The sequence below is a fragment of the Accipiter gentilis genome, chromosome 24, assembly GCF_929443795.1.
Source record: "Accipiter gentilis chromosome 24, bAccGen1.1, whole genome shotgun sequence".
NCBI lineage: Eukaryota > Metazoa > Chordata > Aves > Accipitriformes > Accipitridae > Astur > Astur gentilis.
The window spans coordinates 16228375-16252842 of record NC_064903.1 but is presented as its reverse complement, the minus strand read 5'-3'; the positions used below and the strand labels follow the sequence as shown (position 1 = coordinate 16252842).

The window sequence follows — 24468 nt, the reverse complement described above, 5'->3', positions numbered from 1 at the left end:
TTAACGGGGCAAAATAAATCCGTTTGTAATCTACTGTGTTATGCTATTTATTATTTATAACTATGTAAAAAGTCTGTGGTGATGAATTATAGTATTTTTTTATGATTGAATAAGTTTTTTATGTTCAGTAATTGCTGGCTGGTTTGTATTTAATACGCAACATTGTCTGCCAGAATCGTAAGCTTCCATTTTTGAATGTTTGTAACATAAATGCTTTTGTTACCTAAAAGTACAACTTCTGATCTTTCTGAAAGAAAATAGCACTGAATTTAAAGTAAGATTATGTGCTTTAAAAGTGAGCACAATCTCTGGCAATACTGTCTGGCTAAAAAGGGGAGGGGGAGAACCATAGTTTTTTCTGTTCTGAAGAAGCCGTTGAGTTTCCAGAAGATGTGTACATACCAGATTATTTTTAAAAGTGTTTCCATTAAATTGTAAGTAGTACCATAATGGGCCGACAGTGGCACTATTACTTGTATTATCATTTTCACCTGTGGAGCTTTAGTTCCCCACCTCAAATAAATGTGCATATTGTAACATATTGTCCATTGGTGCCATTTTTAAATGAGCTCTACAGTATTGAATGTTAATTTTATTTGTATATGCACAGTGCTATTTCTTGAATTTTTGATGTCTTAAATTGCTTAATTATTTTTTTATTCATGCTTGTATCTTCTCTGCCTTCTTGATGCGAAAAGAAGGCTGCTTTTACATTTGCAAAATATTGATAAACAGTCTGTGATAAAATTCAACCTGTTACCTGTGCCCCAGTTTCATTATACTGTGCTCTTATTGGTACTGTGATTTTAGAAATCTGAACAAGGGGTGGCAGAAGGGGGAAACCTATTGCATGCTTTCTTAAAACAGAAGAGCATAGCTATTGCTTATTTTTGGCTGACTTACCTGTACAATTGATGTATTCCAGATTTGTTTGTTAGTGGAGAGTCTTATATAAGTGCTGGCCTTTGTAAACATTAGAATGTAAGCCTCATAAAGCAAACGCACAAATACTCAGTCTTGTTACAGCATTATTTTTTTTTTTTAGTGTTCTGGCTACCCTCCACTCTTCAGAAGACATTACTCTTTTATAAAATATATATGTAATACCCCCCACACACTGTCTGTTGTTTCAGAACGAATGTCATTGTGTAATATAATAGGACCGTGTTCTGTTTCACACACGTAGCTGTAAGACCACTTGTTCATTTTAAAACTAAGTTTTCTAATACTCTGATAGCTGATGTTTGCACTTAACTGCATGTGAGTTGCTGCTGCTTACAGAATCAGTCTTTACTGCAGTGTAAAGGTTAGTACAGCATACTCAACTGACTAAAAGTTGCATTTCTGGATTTGTTAACTGTCTTGTCTGTAATGAATTGGGTACCAGTTTAGGGAAGAAGGCCAGCTGGTGCTGGTAGTCAGCTTTAATAGATAACTATTGACACTTAACTGTTTTTTATGACTTCTCCAGACTTATTTGTGCTAAATTGCCATGAGGAGTGTCTGAGAATTCCTCTTTCCTCCCCCTCTTTTTTTTAAATAAGGAACTGTTACTATGTATCTGTTGTTGAGAATCACCAGTGATGACTTCCCTTTAACGTTGTAACCGTTGAGAAAAAAATTAAAATACCACCAAATACCAGCGTAATTCAAGCAGCATTTTAGATGGACTATTTTTAATATGTTAATTAGCACAGCGTTACGATATTGGTCTTTGCACAGCTCATTGACTAGCACTGCCTTTAGATCATATCCAAAGCACGCTGAATCCTCAGTTTGTGGGCTTAAAATGCTAGAAGGATTTTACCAATGGTTTAGAAAAATGTGTGTGTCAGCTGTGGAACTCTGTATGTTTTGATAATATCAAGTGTTCTGAATCAGGAAATGGATCACAGTATGCATGTTTCATTCTCCTTCATTGAATTTCAAATTGGGGATCATGGGCCCAAAAGCTTGTATTTAAGGGGCTGTTTTTCTGACTGTATGTGATTAAATACTTTCTCCTACAATGAAAGTAATTAAACTGTCAGTGGGTGAGGATGTAAATCTGAGTCCTGCAGACTTTATTGGAAAACGCATTCTTGAAATGCACAAGGAAAGCTATACTGTATAAAAACAGTAAAGTGGGATTTTATTTTTTTTAAAGTAATGGTAAAAATGGAGTACTTATGTTTTTAGCATTTTGAGTTGTTAGAATTTTAAATGGAAGTGCTTCAGCTTGGCACGTTTCTCTAGACAGAACCACGTTGGGGGCTGTATGCAGAGGTTAACTTGAGCAGGCTTAGGCGGATTTGGAACTCTCGTATTCTGGTGCGCAAACACAATAGACTAGTCTTGGGAAATTATTTTTTGCAAATATTCACATTCTTATCTGTAGACCCTGCTAATATATTGTGTGACAACAAAGACACGAACTTGTTTTTCCTGGAGGAATTTCATCTGCATATAATCTTCCTGGTAACTTCATAATAAAAAGCTTTGCATTAATATGGGTTCAAGTATTTCATGAAGTCATAGGACTGTTTCATTTGCTTTTTTGGAGTAAAGGCCAAGAAATATTTTTGGAGCTATACAAACTGCCTCTTGTATTCCAAGGCTATTATATAAATGGCAACTGTCCATAGTAAGTGGAGAGGGACTTTGCCTACCATTCAATACTTCAGTCTCTCTTGAGATCTGTTAAATAATCCTTAGCAAATTCGGTAAGATGGGTCACTGAAGGTACCAGATGACCCAGTGAGAAGGATGTAGTAACTAGCTCCTTTGACTATAAATTACGAGTTTTAGCCCTGAATGTAGACCTAGCTTATCCAACTAATTTTCAAATGAGAAACGCATTTTTCAAGCAACTGAGACTTCCGTGAGGGTCTACACTATTCAAACTTGGAGGCTAAGACTCCTTGTTGGCAAGTCTAGGACTGTTTTGCTCAAACCATCCCAAAAGAGCGAGCTATGCTTGCCAGTCAAAATTAAAGTAGCAGTTGTCTCGGGTTTAGCCGCCTTTGGAGAGGGCAGGGGGTTGGTGGTTGGGTTTCCTTAAGGGCTGGTTATCTAATTCACGGCTAGGACCTTTGTCATCAGACTAAAATCAAAAGTAGATGTTGTTTTAGGGCAAGTCTGTTTTCAGAGGGAGTGAATAGGCTGCAGAGCTGGTTTTAAGCATGATAGCCTGGGTTTGCTTCCTGCTGCGGGTGAAGAGCGTTCACGTTAAGCGGGTTTCAGTGACTGGGCTGCTGGCTTGGCACTGCCATTCCCATAAATACAAACGCACACAACTTCCACTTTTAACTTGTACGTGTACCTCAAGGCTATCCTTTTTATTAGTGTACTGGGCACTTAACGGAAGTCTCTTGTTTCAATCCAAACCGTTTTGCATTAAAGCTGCTTTTTATTACTTGCTTTTAGATCTTAAAGCCTTTTGATATGGGGCCTATTGGGCCTTGGGTTTGAGTCTTGCCTCTGATTAGCATGCCAGGGCCAACATTTTCTTTTTAAATCTGGAGCAATTTGTTTTGTTGTTCTTGCATTATGAAGTTTGGAAATGCAAAGTAGGTACGTTCTTGCTATTAACAAAGAATGCATGTTGGCTTTGGTGATCGCAAAAGGTTGTGGGGTTTTAGAAGAAATAAGAACTGAAAACACGGAACAAAGAAATACTTATTTTTAGTGAACCAATTCGGCTGGTTTGGTACCAGCTCTTTTTTTAAATGCAGGCAGTAGTCTTTTGAACATATCATTAGTAACAGCAACAAAAGCCAATATGCTTTCACCCCCAAACACTTCTCCTTACTGGAAAATAAGAACTTATTACTGAAAGACCACAAGTTTTGTTCACCTCTAACAGAGGGCATGGCCTGTCTCGGTCTCTGAATAACAGCTCGCAGTAACAGTCCCCTGTGATTCAACAGGCCTGTTAGTGACACCAGGCTGTCTAGCAGTTCCTTTCTGTCCAAAAAGCATCATCTTACACTATGCAATAATTCTAACACCTTTAGTCTCCCTTAGCTTGTTTCTGAGGGCTATGAGATTTTTACCTTTTATGCAAACACAATTATTATTTGCTGTTAATTACTGTAGGTTGACTGTCTTACTAAATGGCTGTGGTGAAATTCCTGGTGGACCTTGTGGACTTTTGCATGTGTCTCATTTTGGGGTGTAATAGAGTTTGGGATTTTTTGATTATTTTTCAGATAATGCAATGTGTGTTTTCTGGAAGAATTATCCATTGTGTTTTAATTCTGCAAGGCATTTGGGTATAGTTTATACAGAAGTAACTCCTATTTAACAACATGAGCCAAATGAATCTTGGAGACAATGATATGCATTTGTGTTTTTCAGAAGTTGACTGGTTTAACCCTTGCATCACCTAAAGAAACCTCCTGCATTCTGCCGCAGTTCGCACCACTTTTGAACTTTCACCAAAGTTAAGTAAGTTGGCAGAAGCGCTAGACTATTATTTGTATTGGGGTAGTTTATAAAGCAGATTATGAAAACCCTATTGTGCTAGAACAAAAAGATTTTCCTTGCCCCAAATAATTTGCAATTTAAATTTGTCATGAGAACTGTAATGGTTTATCAATGCAATGCATAGTCAACAATTTGTTCAGCATGAAAATGTTAGGATCTGTAATACACAGGTAGGAAGCAGGTGGCATCAAAAACTATGGGCCAAAGTAGAATAAACGATGTAACTAAAGTTAACTAGTCTAGAATTTAAATCTAAATGTTGGATCCGGCCTCTGACAAAGCAAAGCATTTGCTCTACAAGCCCCTAAAATTTTGGAAGAAATCAGCTACTGCCATGAACTTAGCAGCTCAGTCTCAACCCTAGTTAAGTGTCAACACTTCTCTGCTTATGACCAGAATGTCCAAGAATTTGGAAGAAAAATAAATGTGAAAGGGGAGCTAGAATAAAAATGCCTCCGTGCCTATGATGTATGAGTATTGGTTTGAAAAATGGTATGGAGAACAAAGTACAGTGAGTTGGGACAAATGTGCTTTAAATAAGAATTGAGGATGTGCTACGTATAGTACGTGTAACATCTTGTTCATGTGCAAGAACAGACTGTGAAAGAAACAGCTTTGTGTGGGAGAAGTGACATCAAAGAGCCCGAAAGAGCTAGCACTGTAATAGGAAACATTTGCCTTTTGAGGACTGTTATTGCTGCTGGTCACTTCTTTTCTTTTTTTTTTTTTTTTCTCCTTATTTCTTTTTCCCCTCCTGTATTAAAACCCAGCAGCACGAGCAATGTGAGGCAGCATGGGTAAGGTGGACCAGATGGGCAATAAGGAGGGGTACGGAGGGCTAGCTAAATTTGTGGGGACTTTCGCAGCTTCCCTCCTGCCCCCTTTACACTGAGTTTGTATCAGCCTTGAAGGTTATAGTTGCATGTGTTGGCCAACCCAAGCAAGGCTGGATGCTCAACTTCTTGTCTTTAGCAGCGTAGTTACTAACCAGGATTGCCAGCTTCTGTCAAACGTGTCCTAGACATTCGTGGGCAAAACCCTTTGTGGGGGGAGAAGGGGAAATTGAGGGCGTAGGAGTGGGACAAAGATGCCTAAAAAGCTGGGCGTGCAGTGGGAGAGCATGAGGGACCTGGTGGGATCAGGGACTGTGGAGACCGCACCATAGCAGAGCAGGAGGAGGAATGTCACCCATCAGGAAGGAGATGGCGTGGCGGGAGGCTGGTACACATGGTTGGTATGGAGAAAGCGATGGTTTTCCTGTCAAGCGTCATGGTTGTTATCCTTGTTGCCAACAGAAGGCTCATGCTGAGGAAGAAGTGTTGTGCTATAGCTGTATGCAGGCAGCGAGCTGGCCATGCCACAGCTACATCTTACAACTTGCACTGAACAGAGTTTATCAGGTATTTTTTTGGAGAGTATCTGAAGTTTTTCAGCCTTGCTTTGCGTTAGCAGCAAGGAACGTAGTGCATATTGTACTTACGAGGAGCATAAGAGCCAGGAGGCACAACGCGTGTCTAGCTGCGTTGGGTGCTTTGGACCAGACGTGAGAAGTTCAGGGTGATGTGGATGACCACAGGATGGCGTATCGTGGCTTGTAAAGCACAGAACGGTATTTAATGAGCAGTTGGTAATACTGGCTGAAGTGCGTCTGAACTATGTTCATCCTGTGACTTCTATTGCTAGAAATTTCTAATGTTTTCTTTCCTTTCACTCACAATGTTACCTTTTCCTTTCAGAGTAAATGCTAACTTTCCAGAGTGAGATTTGGACTTCATTGTAGCTAATAACCTTAAAACTGATAAAAAGAGGCAGATGTTCTTTGGTTAGAAGAATAACACAATCCCATGCTAGAGGAGACTTTAATCAAATTTACTGACAACCTGAAATGAATGAAAAGGCCCTACTCACAGCAAGAGAGCTTTTCTAGGAGCATATTGCATATTGGCTGTTTTCCGAGCTCCGTGAAATCTTTTAGAAGCATGCTGTGGCATATTTCAGTTGGTTTTAGTGAATTGCAGCGTACAAGCTGGGGTTTTTTCCTGCAGCGCTGATGCTGCAGCATTCCCATCAGACCGCGCGCAGGAAGCGTCTTTCTGTTATTTCTCTGTGTGGGGACACACAGACCTGGATCTTGGAGAATTTGCGGCGGCTTCAGCTCTATAACCTGCAGCGTCTGCACAGAGAGAGCGTCCGACCACGTAGCTGCGCTCCATTGCCGTGTCCAGGTGAGTCCTTGGGTAAGGCTGGCTAGAACATGTCTTGGTGCCTGCTGCTGCTTTTGACGTGGACTGGATTAGTTACTGAAAACCAAGACGTAAAAATAAGCAGGCACCAACCGGGGGCTGCGTGCTGGTGAGCTGCCTGCAGGGCTACAGCCTGGGTCTGGGAAGGTCGGACTGCTGCTCTTCCAGCTCCGCGGTCTAACCCAGCCTAGCGAGGAGGTGGAGGAAGATGGGCGAGCCTGATCGTCTTCACAAAGCGCTTTGAGATGTCTCCACGGCAAGTGCTGTGCAAGGGCTGAGTACCATCAGCACTGCTGCCGCTGGGAATTCTGGTTTGGCCCCCGGAGCAGCGACTGGCCTTGTTATGCCTGTGTCGCACGTAGTTTTGACTTGAGTTGGGAGCGGTTCCTCTGCTCTTTCATAGTTTGCCTTCTCCTTCGCACGTCTCCAGCAGGAAGTGCAGATTCAGCAGGCATTGTATGCTTCAGCAGCCTGCCAGCTGCCTTGCTGAAGCTAATTCACAATTCAAGTCACTCCTGATAAGTTTGCAAACAATGTGCAGTGATTTCGGAGCTAGATAGCAGCTGAGCTGAACTCCTCGGTTTCCAGCCTGTCAGCTGAATGAAGCTGTGCATTGACTTTGTAAAGCTCGTGGGTCAAACCTGGTCTTCGCGTTTTGTGCTGCTGCGATGTTTCATAAATTTCTTATTTGTTTAGGAATAGTGTCATCATTATGATTAAAACTCTTAAATGAGTGTGTGGAGGCACAAAGAAGACGTATGGTTAGTGATAATTTAATATAAGCTAGGAATTGAACCCAGGACTTCTGACTTGCGGTTTAGTTCTTTGATTACTTGTTAATTCTGTTGCCCTCTTTATAACACACTGAAATAGCCTGGGAATAACTCTAGTGAAAACAAGAGCAACATTTTTTTTCTTAGGCTAACTTGATGTGGCAGCCACTGAAAGCTTGCACTGAGGAACTGGCCCAGAGGAAGCGACTCCGCACTTGTGGCTCATCAGCCCCGGCAGGAAACAGCAGGTCAAAGTTAGAAGGAACTTACTTAAAAGCTAATGAGCGAGTGGTGCAACAAACATTGAGAGAAAGCATAGTTCAACAGCCAGCAGAGGAGCTTGGGGTTCTCTACCTTGGTCCTTATTCCACTTGTTCTCTGTTGGTTCATATCCATTTAACCAGAGAGATGCCAAGGTGATGATCTATCAGATAAGGATTTGTAGGTCAGACTGTGCCCTCTCCTGATCTGTGCACAGCTCTCCCTGGAAAATAGGGTCAGTACAGAGCACACACTATTTAATCTTACTCAGTATGTTTTTATGAAACAAAATCCTCATGACTCTATATTTCAGCTTAGCAGACACTAGTTTTTTCAGATGTGTGTAAGGTCAGTAGTCACAAATGTAGCAGCCTAGAACTGCAGGATGGGTTTGACCATTCTGTGCAAAAATTGGTACAATTCAGTGGCAGAAGTAGCAATATATATTGTTCCTGCCAGGTGGCAGCAGGGGTTTTTTTTATAGGTAAGCTTGGGGAAGCTCACCTTGGTGGACTTTCCAAAGGGCATGAGGTCACATCATTAGGCAGGCTTACATTTTGAAGTGTATTTGTCACTGTGCAATACGTTGGGGTTTGTTTTTATTCCTCCTTTAGTATTGGAATTGGAAATTCAAGTTGGAGAAATGTGAAAGCAATTGGGCCTAATCCATTTCTGTCATTACTCCTTTTGTTTTCACTGGAGTTACTCCAAGGCTGAATTCAGCATATGATGAACAACTTGTTCTCCAAAGTTGGAACTTAGGGGAGAAGGTTCTAGGGATGATCACGCAACTCTGAGGCTCCTTCTCAAACAGCTGAAGCTCCCACAAGAGGGACAATATATGGTGAGTTCAGGTTATTGAATTTAGTACAACATTCTAGTAATAAGCCCGCTAGTCATAATAAGACATTACTATCCATTAGAACAATTACTTGAATGAAACCCAACTGCTAGCTTACTTAGATTGGATTGAAAAATCCTAGCTGTTGATCTCAATTGCCAGTTAGCTGAACAGATGCTAACTACGAGCAAACAACAAATGGTTCTGAGCCTGGCAGTCCTCTTCCCACTTGCCTTTCCCTTCACATTTTCCGGAGCCAGCTCCCCCAGGGTTGCCACTTGTGAAACTTTGCCTGCTCTTCATGCATTGACCATCTCAGCTGCAGCCCAGGAATGTCTCCAAAGAGGTTACAAGCCTTAGGTCTGTTTTGGTTAGATGGAAAAAGGAGAGTGCTATAAGCTATCGAGAAGCTGCACATTACCAGCTGAGGACTAGGTGGTGGTTGTTTGGGTTTGTTTTTTGCAGGCGGGGAGATGTTTCTGTTAAGAACTAAGACGAAACTCTTCACAGATCTGCAAGAACGAACCAGTCCTCACTGCTGGTTAATCCCTCCTGTGCGCTGTTGGAGGGGTCGTGGCAGACACAAGGTCCCCATGGTAATATTAAGCTTTTCTTTCTTGGAGAAATAGCCATTACTGTCTCTCTGGCTCACTCCATTTGCTTTCTAAACAACTTTGATCACAAAGGGCTCTAGGAGGAATGCAGCACTTGCAAAGAAAAGGCCTGGATCATTTTCTTCGTTTGAGAGTCCTGCGAAATTCCTGCTCTTGCCCGGAGTGCAGTCTTCGCTGTGTGTGATTTGGAGGGTGGAGGATCCACCAAGCTTGCCGTGCTTAGGAGGCCAGAGTAGCTTTCTGCTGAACAACATGAGTCCTGTCCGACTAATGGAAAATCTCTGTCCCAAAGCCCAGCTGACACTGAGGCAGGAGATCTCCTTGTATCAGCTCTGCCATGTTGGGGCATATCACCTCTGCAGCTCTTCTCGGCCAGTTTTCAGTGCCACAACCATGGTACGTCCTTGGTCTTGCTGAGGTTGAGCACTTCTCTGTTACCCTTTGGATATCATTTTCTTCCTCATCTACTTTGCTCCTGATGCAGGGACTGGCTGCTCTCCTTACTGCTCTCCTTACTGCTTCTCCTTCCAGACCCTCTGTTTGCAATGATCCAAGCTGCAGTTAGTACCACCGCAGCCGACTGCCCTGACTACCAAGGAAGGTACAGAACGTGCTAAGAATAGCAACAGCGTTACAGGAAGGGGCATTTATAGTGTGTATTACAGCTAACTGAAAGTAGAGGAAGTATTTCCCTAACACCTTAGCTGGTGCACAGGGTGAAATATTTTCTTCAACAGTTACATACTTAGTAAGTGGGAAGGAAGGAGCTTTTGCTTTTAAAACCAAAATAAAGCAACTTCCAATCTTACCTGCCTTATTTCTCTCCACAACAGAAAATGTACCCCTAAGAAGCTGGTCAGTGTAATGGTCAATGAGATGCTGCTTTGCTTAGATCTGAGGAGGTTTTAGGGAGAAGGCAGAAAATTTGATGTATTCCACGCAGTTACTGACCTCAAGGCTCAGTGGAACAAACACCAGATAGCCAAGGAAAACAGAAAGAATAGTTAAAATCTTACAAACCACAGCACGGAGGGATTATCACACCAAACTTTGGTTAAAGTTCACATAGCAAGGAGGATCTCTGTCTTTCTAGGAACTGCAGCTCCTACTGTTTGTCAGACATGTTGGTCCTACACATAATCACTTCCCCAACGGCAGTTGGTCACCAAGAGCGCTGTAATTTGGATCAAGACTTTTGGAAGACTTCAACACTAAACCAAGCATGTTATTGCCTAGCTTAAGCATGGGGGAGGAGGGGGTGTATTTCCCCTTCTGTGGCTGTGTTTCTGCAAGGTGCCCAAACACAATATAAATGTCTGGATTTATACAACATGGGCTTGACAGGGTTCAAAGGTGGGACCCGCTCAGCCTCCTGGTCCAAAAGCCTTGCCTCCCCCTGAGAGCCCAGCACCGGGTAAGACTGTAGGCTTGTGCCTCCAGCCCTGCTGCACTCTTATTTTGTCTTCTATTTGGGTTTTTGCTTCACTTCCCTTCAAGCATTTGGCTCTAGGATTTGGGGCATCTCGTCTTTCACTTTGAAACTCTCTGTTCCTTCTAGCTATTGAGCCACCTGGGAATTACAGATCCTAAGAGTTTGGAAACAAGAAGATTAAAAAGAAAAAAAGCTGTCAAAAACTGTATTGTCTTAATTCCTAGAGGAGGCGGATTGTAACTCATGTTCTTGAATACTGTGGTTAGGTGTTCAGCCCAGTTCTCCTGTAAGCTAAAGTTTTTTTTTTTATTATTTATTTTGCCCTATGAAGTATTTGCCTAAGGACTTTCTTCTGTTCCCAGGTTAGTAGTAACGCCTGTGGAGAAAAATCAACTGCTGCTTAAAAAAATTGCATCAAATATGGGTGGAGGACACAGATAAGCAGCCTGGCGTGGAGAGTTGGTGGGGGTGGTTTTGGATGACTTATTCCTCCTCAAGTGACATGATCCCACACTGTACTTGTTCAATTCAGGCACGAACTTTCCCAAAACAAGGAAGTTTGGGTTCTGGGTTCAGCTGTGAGAGCTGAACGTTGCTTTCCAAATGGGTGTTCGTGCCCTTCCTTGAACAAAACCACAGTTCAGTCTTGGCCATTGAGGCACCAGATTTCTTCCTTGATGCTTTCCCTGATCCCCAGGAGGGATCCCCAGAGGGGCTGTGACCGGCTGCTTTGGGGGCTGTTTGTCTGACCTGTCTGCAGAGGCTGCTGGAAAAGAAAGCGTCGAGAGGTGCACCTCTGGGCCAGGCCCTGGCAAGTGTTGTGGATTTATTTTTTTTTTTTCCTTCCCCCCTTGAACTTTGCTGAAAGGCACAGCCATACTTCAGGACCTTCAAGGGCTGCTTCTCTAATCTCCCCAGAAGGATTACTGCTGCTGGAAATCATGAGGGCTTGGACTAGCTATCAACTTTATCAGGAAAGCTTCTTTCCGGCCAAGCTAGTAAGAGCTTTGCTAGGCGGGAATCTTGGGTTGAAGCTGCTCTTCTCATATTTCACAGATGGCCTCAATGAATGATTTACTAGGAGGGTAAAAGATTAGCCAGATTCCTCCAACTGCATCTCGAGTCATATAAAGCACTGGATTTTATTGGGGCCTAGGCAATTCCTAATTCTTTAGCCTTGTTAGACTGTTTTACAGTGACTAATTGCCCCGTGTTCCTTTCCCTGAGAATCAGGTGTCTCCTGGTGAGGAACACGGTCTCCTCGCCTGAGCCTCACCCGCAGCTTTGAAACAGCCATGCCAGTGAAGGCTTCTCCATATGGTCAGGTGCCCAAAGACCACAAGACGTTATGTCTCTAGTTGTCTTTTATTGGAGAGGTTAGTATGCTTCTGGGAGGGAGATGGTAAAGGGAATACTTAAAATATGCGATGAGGTGTTTCCATAAAATTATCAAAAGCTTTGCAGAATCTTCCTGTGGAGAAGAGCCATCGCTGGAGAGTTCACATCTACAGGGGTTTGGGTAGGGCAAAATCTCTTGCTTTAATGTTTTAGCTAGTCTCCAGGGCTCAGATGAGCTCTTCTGGGGAAAGGGAGATTACCCCATGTTTGCCTGTTATGGAGTTTCTCACGTTTTTCTCCTTTACACTTGGCAGCCAGAACTCTGTGTCTCACTCTCTATGGCAATTCCTACAGAGTTTGACTGTTTTAAAGGACTGCGGTACTGATTTAGATGTCCAAATTGGAAAAGCAGGGTTTAAAGTGGACCCACTTTTTCCTTTAGAGTGAGACTCGTTAAAGATCTTTTGTTAAATTATTTACCAGTGGTCTCACCAGATCTTTGCATTTAATCATTTGCATTCATTTGCATGACTTCCATCATGATTTTCTCCCCTGTCCTCTAAATAAAAAACAACCCTAAGATCACTAAAGGGCTTGCAGGGATGGGTTGCCCATCGCTATAGATATATGAAGTGCACACACCATAAAGTGTAAAGCAATATCGGCATGTGCTGATCTCATGTAAACAGTCTTTGGTTTATAGCAGTCAGAGATGAGAGCTCTGAGACTCGCTGGGGGAATCAACCCCTAGCAGAAATGTTTAAAATATTTGGGTTTTAGCCAAGAGGCTAAGAAAAGAGGTTTTTCTATCTTCCTTTTTCTCTGCTGTGATCGCCTCACATACAACACTAAAAGCTACGTAAGAAACAGGGATGAGAAGAAACAGCTCTGACAGTCTCGTCCCTAAGGCATCAAAAGAAGTTGAAGATGATCAGGCTGCCCCAGAAGTACAGAGATAATAACACTTGCTACTTTTCCAATTTCTGCATCGTTATTTATACGTATGAATTGGAGCTGAACCTACTCCCCAGTGGTCTGTTTTGGTTGAACCTATGGCATAAAGGAGACAGAAGCAGCCCCTGGAGTCCCCTTGATAAAAGCTCCCCCACCACAGTTCTTCAAGGCTAAAATTTTGCCACAAGCTATAGCAGGGTGAGGGAAGAGTTACGAAAAGTACAGGAATGCAAAATTCTGTCCTCTTCTCAGTGAAGGTAGAAATAAAATGTGGGCGCATGTTTCCGGGGTAGAACATAATCTACCATCGGTTGTGTCTAGCATAAATGAACTGTGCATTGGCATCTGTTGTATGTACAATTTTTCAAGCATATCAGTTAGCAGAACAGATCCTGCATCATTTATTTCGAGATGACTCTGTCCTCCCCAAAATGCAACTGACCTGTAGGAATAGAATATTACAACTAAACATCACTTTAAAAGCAAATGTGATCCTCTGATGTTTAAAAAAAAAAAAAAAAAAAAAAAGGTAGTATTTGTCAAGCCTGTGTTTATGAGGGTAACACCAAATCTCCCAGGATTACTCACTATGGCAATTTTTGAGGATATTAAGTCACTCGCCCAGATTTTATCCATAGACTGCCAGACCAGGGGGATCCCTGGGGTTGCCCGAGTGTGATCTCCCATCAGTGACCATCGAAGGTCTCAGAACCCTGAAAGACCTCATCAGAGACTGTGCCTCCACTTCTCATTGCCAAACAGATGAGGCCGTTGATAAGGGTTTGAAAAGGCACAGTCAAAAGACGGAGAAATTAACAGGAAGAATTCAGAGTCATGAGAAGAGACATAAAAGTGAATCTCCTTCACGTTTTTTAATATCACACTCATTATTTTTAGATGTATGCTCTTTTTGCCAGGTGCACCGAATGGACACCTGGGACCCTGACGTTTTACTCTGAACAGGCATCAGGCCATGATTCCAGCCTTTTGTTGAGCATCCCACCATGTTTGAGTGTTTGGAAGTCTGTGTTGGCAATGGTGGGACAGCTGTGCAATATACTGCCATAAAACGTTCCTCTAGCAATGTTGTCTCGCTTTTTATTCTATTCTTCCTGGAAGCTGTTATTGTCAGTGCAACAGCAGATCTGCTCCTATAGAAAGGGCTGTTCTCTGCGTGCCTGCCCTCATCCATGCACAGTGACTGAAGATACCCCTTTCCAAAACCAAACAGGAATTGAAAAAAGGAACGAGGTAAAAAGGAAATGAAATTGCTAATGAATTTATGAGATTACTTAAAAATGCTTATTTCTCACCAATTTGTATTGCACTTTGTCAGGATCCTGAGAGCGGCCCGGAGCAGAGCAGCCCTGGCTTGCTCACCAGCATGAGGACGATTGCTCAGCGGCAGAGACAGGCAAGGGTTCAAAAGGAAACAGCTGTGACCCCTTTTTGGAGCATTTGCTCGTATTCTTCCCCTTAGATGTATCCCAATGTAAATAACTTTTCATATCACTTTACAAAGTGATTGCTAAGTGGGATGGAGGAGAAGGTATTCTGTAATGTAATAATTTCTGTCTTTTCTCTTTATTTCCCTGCTTGGTCGTAGAAAGGAAATCTGGTTGGTTGTTAATTTGAAAGCATTTGTAGTGGTGATGGCATAATAGATATGAAAGTTCACAGGACTCTGGCAACTACTAATGTATTGAGGCTTTCAGATGAAAAAATGAAAGCTGCCTGTAAAGGATTCCCATTTGTCATGAAAACCCCACAATACCATGGGACAGCTGTTTGCCTGGGATCTGTATCTCAGATGTAAGGAACCAGAACAGACATGTGCTCTGTTGTACAAAGACCATAACCCCAGAGACAGGTAAATCTTTCTTTATAAGGAAAAGATATCACACAGAATTAACGTTTTCTATAAAAGATGCTTTTCAGGTTTTGTTTGCTATTCAACATGATCAAAAACATGGCTTAAAATGCATAAATTATCGTCTTTTATATTCTAGTGCTCTAAGTACCTTCCTCTGGAGATGGATTTGATTTGACGCTGCTGCAAGCATGGCTGGATAGCTGGCAGGATCTGTTTTGGGAAGCAGCTCTCCTGTTGTCGTACAAGAGCACAAAGGTGAAGTGAAGCAGGTGACAAAAGTTTCCTGGGAGACGTGGGGTCCAGGGTATTTACTCCCCTCAAGCCACCCTGTGCTTTGCCTCATTCCCCATATCAAATAATTTGGTGAGTTTTCATTTGAAAATCAGGACGGAAAAAAAAAGTCCAGCGCTGAAGCTTCACCAAGCAGCTGGAAATTAGGAAAAGCCGAGCTGTGATGCAAAGGTAACACAAATTTCAGGCAAAGGGCGAGCTCCTGGAAAATCTTCCCCTGGTTGTCTTGATGTGCTTTTATTTTTCACATGGTATCTTTGCCATGGCTTCAAACACAGCATTGGGCTTTTGTGTGACCAGGTTGCTTGGGAGGCCGTCATGCAAAGGTCTTTTAACTAAACAGAGGTGCTGCCATAAAGTTCAGGGAGGAGGAACAATCCCCCCTGAGCTCCCTGTGAGCCTCCTTGTTGGTGTATTTTTAGCAATGACTCTCTCTAGTTCATTCCGTGTCAGGAAATTCTGCAATGAACTTCCCGCTGTGCCACGCTGGGCCGGTACATCACGAGGGCAAAGCATGTCTGCGTGGAAGAGTTTACCTAATACAAATTTCCCTGACTTTGGCAGATCCAAAGATTTCCTCCCATCCTTCCTTCTTCTCTCCACTTTTTGGTTACTGCTTCAAATTAATAAGACAGCAGACCTTGTAAATAAGGGATGACAAAAATATGCAAATAAAATGGCGAGATTAACCCAACTGTGGGCTCAGTGTATGCAGGCATAGAAAAGTGAAAGGATATTGAACGAAGCTTTCAAAACTTTGTTTCTTTGCCAGAGCTTAATCTCCAGACGCTAATTTAGCTGTACTAGTAATGCATTTAAGTGTGTTCCTCCGTTAAGCAATATATTCCCTACAGAGCGGCTCTGGAGCAGCTGTTAGCTACAGGCTTTCCACAGGCTGAGGTCCCTGGATCAGAAACACTCTATCTTCCACCAGCACATCCCCCTGAACTGCTCCACACATCAGTGATGTCTCTTCAGGCAAGGTGAGTTCCAGATTTCAAAGTGCTTTAGCTCGGTTGGCGAAGCAGAGGCTGAGGTCAACTCAACTGCTTGCCGCTCCTTCCATCGTGTCTGGAGATTCGGCACTGTCCCTTGTCACATCTCAGCTGAAAATAATGCTGACTTTGTTGCAAGGAACTATGCTTGGCTGCTGCATGCTCACCGCAAGTTGCATAAGCTGCTGCTCCCATGCATTCAAACACATTCAGACACCTTATTTTATTTTCTTTAGGGTGGTGCAAGGTCTTCCTTTTCCAATGTCTTCGGGCATGAATTCATCTACGTGCACCCCACGGCTTGCAGAGGGCCCACGGCAGGCTGAGACACCAGGGCTGAACGAGGACAATCTCGACTTTGTTGCTACTAAAGACAGAGATTATTTTTAATGTAAAAGTTATTGTCTCGGGCAGCCTTCATCTCACCAGTGCACAATTTCAGAATGCTTTAAATTAAGTCTGGAGGCTAAAAGTGTGTTAGTCATTGCCCATACATCTTAGGGGAAGCAGGGCTCTCTAAAGTTATTGTTAGCATTAGGCATCTGGTTTATGTTTATAATGATTTATTCAATGATGGAAGACAGGTAAGGAACCATCATGGAAGACAAACTAGAAAAGATTAGGGTTTTCAAAGCTCTGAAGCCATTGTTAAATCAAAGTTGTCTGACTTCAAAAGGAATATATAAATTGATTAGATTCTTTAAACAATGTACAACGCTCACAAAGTTGGCAGATACTATTAGAGGCAGAGTTGGTAGCACAGCCTGCTCTGGAGGGTGCTTGTCCCTTCTAAGTGCAGGATCCTGTTCTTATGTCATGACTCTGGCTTTTTTTTTTCTTTTTCTTTTTTTTGGGAAAATTTCAGCCAAGTACTTCAACTGCCTGTGAGAGCCAGGGCAGAGAAGAATACATTGTTTTTTCCGTGTTAGAATAATTCAGGAAATCCTTTCTTTGGAAAGATCTAATGCTTCCATACTTTGAAACAGGGACTTGAAATCCAGTGGGGGAAGATAGGCTTTGTGCTAAAGACGGGCGTGTTGCCATTGCCATAAGGATCTGACCACGGTTATTTCAGTTTTATGAGCCTCTGAAAAAGTCTAGTTTATGTATGCGCAGTAGGGCTTTGCAAGAGCTTAGCTAAGATTAGAGAAGAGTCTCTGCTCGTGTCTCCCGGTGCCTGGCCCTCACCGGCCTGCACGAGCGGTGAAATTGGTCTTTCCTGGTAAGGACTGGCTCTCGCTAAGAGCAGCGCTTCGGGAGGGAGAAGGGAAAGCCCATCCACGGTGGCTCCTGGTATGCTGGAGCAGAGATGGGCACCGTGCGTGGAAGCGGGAGCTGGTGGGACAGGGCAGGCTGGGAAGGGTGGGCTGTGAGGGGTGATGGATCTGTGCCCGTTCGACTGCCTCTCCGCATCCTGATGGGGTATTGCCTTCCTCTCCTGCCAGAAAACGTCGGTGACACTCACAAGCAACAATCCTCAATTCCTCCAGGCGCGGATGCAGGCGGAGGGGAACGCACCGCTGCTGCAGCCATCCCGGGTCGCGGAGGGAGTCCCCACGCCAAGGGGGACGGGGCACGCAGCGGGACATAGGCAAAAGCTGTGCCTGGAGGTCCTCAATTCTTCCTCCAGCTGAACACGTTTGTTCATCTCGCCCACTCTTTCGGATAAAAGACGCTGTCCTGTGTTGCAGCTGATGCGCTCGGCAGGTTCAATTCTCCGCGGTGGCAATCCCAAGCTGTCGGGGCAGGGGCTTCTCATTTTTTCTCCTGTAGCACAGAGCAGTTAAATCGTTGCTATTGCTCTGCCCTCTGCCTTGTTTCAGAGCAGCCTGCCTTCCCGCTGCAGAGCAGGCTGGAGATTTCTAGTGCCTGCACTTTTCCTGCAGGACAAAAACCAGGTCTACGCAACTACAACTGCACACAGGCATGTATTTACTTATCTTTATTTTCCTTTTTTCCGAAACACACCTTGACCCAAGGGATGACCCAGCTGGGGTTTACCAGCCTGCCAAGGTTAGCAGTTCAATGAAACCTTGTGGATCCTGGGGCAAATACTACTCATGGAGAAATTTCCAGGGCCCTGCTATAAACTCAGCACGCCTGTCCCACCAGGTTCAGCCAGCCTTGGGTAGTGTCACCTCCTACAATGCTGCTGAGGAGGCCACAGCAATGTGCCCTTCCCATGGGGACAGGTTGTTGGGGGTGACCAACACCTGTCAGACCTGTAGCCGCCCCAAAATAGAAATAAATAATTCATGTTTTGCATTGGTGCCATTCACCTGGGGTGAACCCTACATGCACCGACCGGCCTGTTGCTCTTTGCCCTGGCCAAAGCACCATCTGACGGACATCCCCGGGTTGGGGAAGAGCACGGGGCATGGCACGGCACGGCACACCCCAGACGGCTCCGAGTAACGTGCACGCCGTGTCACACGTATGGTGTGAGGACCAAACTGATGCTCGGCGTGGGAAGTTTGTGGAGCTGCTGGAAGCAAGCCAGCAGCCCGTGTCTGCTCGAGTTAGAAAAACGTCCCAGCGCTGGATCCACCCAACTCTGCTAGAGCAGGGCTGCTTGGCCAGACGACAGGCCTGGCTCTCTCTCCAAAGTGGATGAGAGCCAAAGGGGATTTTTAATTTCCAGATGCTTTTAAAATAAAAATAAAGACTCTGCTGTAAACTGGCTTTGAATGGACGCCTCTCCTTCAGCCAAATAGTTGACTGATACGGGCTAGATGACTGGGCAATAAAACCTTTCATTGCAATCTGGTGCATCGTGAGTGCTGGCGAGCGCCGTGCCGAGCCAGGCAGCCCGGCCGTGGCTCCCTGCGTGGCCTGCCCTCCCCGCCGCGAGGCGGGCGGCCGCTCTCCAAGGGCCCTCTGTCTCCAGATAAAAAAAATTTTATGCACTTTTTGGTTTCTTTTTTGTTCTTTTGGAGGGAGGGGGGAAAATGCTTTGGGAGAAGAGAGTTGGCGATAGTGGAATGGGAATTAAAAGGTTTTGGGGGTGGAATATTGTCCCGAACGTGCTGCAAAGTGCTGCCGGGAGCCGGGCAGGGCTGGTGACAGGGTGGCATTGCAGGACCCCTCGCTGTGCACCTTGCTTCGGGTTCAGCCACAGACACATTTCTGAGCCAGCACTGGGTGAATCCCTCTGCAAGTAACTTAAACTTGGCAGCTGCCAAACAGCATAATGAGACTGGTGAATTAATTTCCAGTGTCTGCAGGGGTGTAGCTCCCTGGGCAGCCATGTAGCTCTGCTCCAGGATCCTGGGAGCTGGTGTAATTCCTCCACGGCCCCCCATAACCCATGTTTCACCTGCACACCAGGCATTCAGGCACCCCAAGCCTGCAGAGACGGCTGTTTCACATAATCTCAAACCTACAGTGCAGCTGGACGGTACTTTTTGAATGCAGCCTAAGACATATGCTATAAGAACATAAGGGGGATGGCTCCCATCTCCGTGTCGGTCAGGAAGGGGACACACGAGAGGACCCGGCAGCCTTCTGCCTGCTCACTCGCCTCCTGCTGCAAGTCATCGCCTCCCTGGCGGTGCTGCCAGTTGCTTTATCAGCACAGATCTTGATTAATTCCTTACTGCTGCAGGCATGATTGCCTTTTCTGGCCGGCTGGGTTTCTCTGCGCTGTGTTTTACCCCGTTCCTGGCACCGAGCCGGCATGCACAGGAGCCAAGCGAGGCCGGAGCAGCGGAGCCGGAGATGCCAGCATAGAGGGACTGTGGGGTGACAGGGGGATGACCCAGGGCTGGAGCCCACATGCCAGCCCAGGAGCTGCTCCCCAGCAGGTGCTCTTGGAAAAAAAAGCTGGTTTGGGCTGTTTCTGCACCCTGTGTCTGGCTGCAGCAGGCAGGGAGCGAGGACAGGCTCGTCGTGGGTAACACCAGGGCTGTTTCGGCAGTGCCGGGGCTGGCTGGGCTTGCTGGTGGCCACAGGGCAACAGAGCAAACCTGAACCTGCTCCACTGTCCTGGAGCTGTTACCAGCAGAAATGCCTGCGACAGACAGCTTCACTGACCCAGAGGAGGAAACGCAGCTATTGCTGATGGCCTTTGGGAGACAGAGGCAGCCCAATAATCCAGCAGGACCACCAAGGACCAGTCCCCGCTTCTGTCCCTCTTGTAGAATTTTTTTTCTTGTTAAACTGCTTGCGTAGAGGCAGCTTTTGCAACCTGTTCTCTAACTCCTTTTATTCTCCATTTCCTATGGTGATTTTTGATTCAGAGCCAAGGCAAGACGCTCTGCTTGGTGCCTGGGAGGGGGGTCTGTCCGCACCTGGATGGGGCCACAGTGGAGGAGCACGTCACCTTCCTTCTCACCATCACCATCTGCGAGACAGCCTGGGGTGACACCGCAGCCCCCAGCAGGGACCAGCCACATTTTTCCCTCCCAGAGAACAGGGAGATATAAGGAGTCATTGCAGATATTTTCTTCAGCAGCAGCAGCACCAGCATTTTGGTGTCTCTGCGGCATCGCTATTTGGCATTACCTCTCCGTAAGCCAAGGTGTTTACGTGGTCCTGGTGTGACCCAGGACACGCGTCCACAGCCGTGCAGCCCCGCGTGGAGCAGACACCCAGCCAGGAGCCATCCCTGAACATCCTCTCACCTGGCAAAAGGGGCTTTTGCCCCTCTCCCGTGGGCCGGGGCTGCCGACTGAGCAAAGCCGTGCAGCTTTGCCAAGAAGCCACGTGTTTCAGAGACATCTTTTCACATGTCGGGGGAAGGCAAGGGTTGAAGGCAGCACACCTGGGGCGCAAGGTCCTTGCGTTCCCCCTCCCGCGGCGAAGGTGATGCCGGGGTGTGCGTCGCCTCTGCCTCGCAGCATCCTCCGGCGCTTCTCCGCCTGGACATTGTGCGGCCGACACAGGGGGTTTCTAATCCTCACTCCTGTTTCAAATGTCATTCGATTCCTCATGGCATCTCACAAAAGACTGAATGGGCAGCAAGCATAAAGGCAAAATAATCCTTATGCTGGGAATGCCTTTGAACAGCCCTGACCTGCCTCCTCAGGCATCTGCCGGCGCAGGGGATGCCACGCAGCTCTCGTGAGTCTAAAGTTTTGAAGATGGGAGACAGGATCCTCCCTAAAATATTTGCATCCGGATTAGACTTTCAAATGCCAGAATGTGCATCTGTGTTCATCCATGTTACTCACTTCTTCCTGACTTGACATGCCTGGTCATTGGCTAAAAACCATGACAAATTTGGTTTTTTCCCCCACTTGTTTGGCTTATTAATTACATCTCCTGTTACACTCCACTCTGGCCTCAACAGATTAATTTGTGATTCTCTTGAGATATGCATACCGTAGCAGCAGATAGTAGCATATAATCATTTAACATATGAATGCTGTCAAACAGTTTAATCAAATCTGAAATTGCCCGCCTTTGTGCCCTGCACTAACTCGTTGTGACTGCAGAAAGTGAGTCCGGCTCCCCCAGACAAAGCAATTGCAACCCGGCTCTTTGTCTACTCTCTTTGCATAATTTCCTGAACCCTGCCCTGTTCCACCTGCTCACTAATGTTAAGCTTATTTATGGATAATTTATATGCAGCCCACTCTGCAAATGCACCCTGGCAAGGATTTTTTTGGAGGAGCTATGGGAACAAGCCTCTCGCCACGCATGTTCCCCTCCAGTTTGTAAGACACGAGGTCCGAATGCTTCATCAGCACTTCCTGAGCCTTCCCTGAAACACCACAACGTGCAAAAGCACAAGTGTTCTAGTCCTTGCACCGGCATATTCCCCTCCCCTCAGGCTGCTGGAAATTCAAATGCTCTTTTGGGGGGATGAGGGGGCAAGTCACAAATGTTCTTTTTTGTTGTTTTTTTTTTTAAAAAAAGACTCTGGCAGGACAGCTCGGTGGGATGCTCACCGCTCCAGCTCGACGTACTTCGAGCGCAGGGTGTTTCTGCGGCGCTTGTAACCCTGACCTTGGGGCTCTCGGAGGAAGCGCGCGGTTCCTGGAAAGCATTGTTCCCGCGTTTGTTTGTTCCGCGTCCTCCCAGCAGCCGCTGAGAAGAAGCAGAATAAAGGGCAGCATTCGGGAGCCAGCTCCCGCAGAGGACACCCGGGTGGGCAAACAGGACTGCACGCCCCGGCTGAGCCCCCGCAAACTTTCCTGGGCACAGCCTGCACGAGCACCCCGGCACATCTCGCTGTTGGTCCACGCATGAGCAGATGCCTGGGTGCGTGGTGGTGTCCATCGACCCCGAAGACTCGCCTGCAAGGAGGACAGGCAGAGCTTTGCTACCAGAGGGTGTCAGGTACGAGCCCAATGCAGCTGCAATGCTGAAGCGATGCCACCGCCTTTGGAGCAGCACTGTTTGTGTCCCAAACCGCCTCTCCAGGTGGGCCTGGTTTGGTCCATCACAGTCTGAAATGCGAATGCAACCTCAACCAGAAGAAGCTGGCCATCCTCAGAGGAGCTGTGCCAGTGCGGGCCAGCCCCAAGGTGACGGTTGCAGCTGGACGTGCTCGTTAGCAACTGTCTTAGCAATTAGCTCACCAGTTCCGTCAGCATCTCTAGGAACAAGGCTCGCCCCAGGATGGCTGCAGTGGAGACGGGGGGTGGCCCAGGGGGGGATGCTTGCCCAGCAGCCACTGTGGGACACAGCTTGCCAGGGCTGATGCCGGGACACTGCAAAGCAATTTTCCACACCAAAATCTCCAGACCTGACTCAAGCGAACAGCTAAACCAGGCGTGGACGGTGCTGCCAGGTGGAACATTTCAGGCACAGTGGGGTTTCCTACAAGGCAGAGCCCAACAGAGGCCCCTCCACCCATTGAGCAGTATTTCCCACCAGTTCCCCCAGTTTGCTGTTGAAGAATCATTTGGAGTTTTTCAATGATCTTTTCAGCCATCCCCCCAAAAAGCTGGCTTGGTAACATGCCCTGTACCTTGGATGCCAATTACTTTTGCTCACAAGGTTTTACGGCCCAGCAAGGAGTCCAGCAAGCAGCAGCGTTGATCCCTGCCAGGGGCCAGACACCCCTCTGTGCTCCCCAGCCCTCCAGGCACCCCTCTTCACCCAGGACCTGCAGGACAAGAGCAGGCAGCCGGTACGTGACCCTGGCACGGCTTTGCCGGTGCCTGCCCGAGCTGGGGAGTATCAGCACATCTTGGCACGCGGAGCGATGCATTGTACCAAAAATAGGGCTCCCCCATTGTATTGTTACACAAGCATGTTCTGGGAGTAAATCAAATTCCCTGGGATTTCTCGGGGTTATTTCACCCCGGCTGCCGGACACACCGAGACCCCAAAGCACAAAGCAGCCTTGGAAAAGGGTGGCCCTGAGGGGGTGTCCCCGCTTGCTGGCCTGCCCCAGAAGGTAGACGCGATGCCGTGGGTCCCATCAACCTGCCACTGAGGAAATTTCTGTTTCTGCCACTGGTGTAGGAAGGGCTGCTGGCTGCCCCTGGCACACACATCTCCTCCCGGTCCCCCGGGCATCCCCATGACCACTGCTGGGGTTTCAACACAGCCCTGGGCAGGCTCTGCCAATGCTGCACCTCCTGGGATGCTCGTTCCAGGCAGGCAGAGCCAAAAGAAAAAACCCCAGCCTGTCTGCTGAGCTAAAGGTCCAGGAGGAGGAAAAATAAACACAGGAAAAGCCACAACGTTCAAGAACATCGCTGGATACTTAAATGATGCCAAGGTCCTTAAAAGCTGCTTGTGTCTGCAGAAATGCTTCAGAAATGGCATAAATTTTTCAAGAAATAAAATATTATCAAGCAAGATAGCATCACAGATAGTATCTGTCTCTGGCACTCATAACATCACTGCTGACGTGGTGACCTCCAGCCACAAAGCTCCCAGGCTCTCAAACGGCACAGTCATACCCACTGAGAGACAGGGAAACCAAGGCACAAGGGTGTGCTGCAGCTCTTCCCACCAAGCTGACAGCAGAAGGGAACTGCCCCTGGATGCTAGCCTGGCACCCCATCCTGCCCCCTCCTACCCCATCCCAACCCACTCCATCCCATCCCATCCCAACACATTCCATCCCATCCCATCCCACTCAATCCCATCTCATGTAATCTCATCTCATCCCACCCCATCCCAACTCATCCTATGGCTCTCCATCTCCTGGCCACATTGGACAACAACCCACCGTGCTGGGGACCCTCAGGGATGTCCAGCTCCCGCTCCAGATGCTGCACCAGCACCAAGGGAAGGACCCACAGCAGCTTTTGTGTGCTGGGGAGCTCTGCAAGGAAAGCCTGGACTTGACCCGATGCAGCGCAAGCTCCTGTTGAGTGTGCACCAAAACCTTCTGTTTTCCAATGCAAAAAAGAGCTTCTTCATGGTCTTTTTTTTTGTGCAGGGCATGAATGGGAGTATGGGGGAACTGGGAAGGACTCTTGTT

The 24468-nt window shown here is 46.3% G+C and overlaps 1 long non-coding RNA gene across 11 annotated transcripts; it reads left to right on the top strand.

The window, feature by feature from the left end:
* Positions 1 to 5699: 5699 nt before the first annotated feature.
* Positions 5700 to 23114, top strand: LOC126050268 (uncharacterized). 11 transcript variants are annotated; one of them, XR_007509477.1, is made up of 13 exons: positions 5700 to 5867; positions 6513 to 6692; positions 7631 to 8588; positions 9051 to 9181; positions 9272 to 9595; positions 9731 to 9800; positions 10293 to 12007; positions 13841 to 14174; positions 14260 to 14415; positions 14530 to 14793; positions 14933 to 16070; positions 16319 to 16473; positions 17528 to 23114. It is a non-coding gene; the product is annotated as an uncharacterized LOC126050268 (long non-coding RNA). The 11 variants fall into 11 exon arrangements; XR_007509481.1 differs by lacking the exon at positions 5700 to 5867 and having other exon boundaries at positions 5890 to 6692; positions 14933 to 15051; positions 15942 to 16070; XR_007509484.1 differs by lacking the exon at positions 5700 to 5867 and having other exon boundaries at positions 5890 to 6692; positions 14933 to 15065; positions 15183 to 16070.
* Positions 23115 to 24468: the final 1354 nt, after the last annotated feature.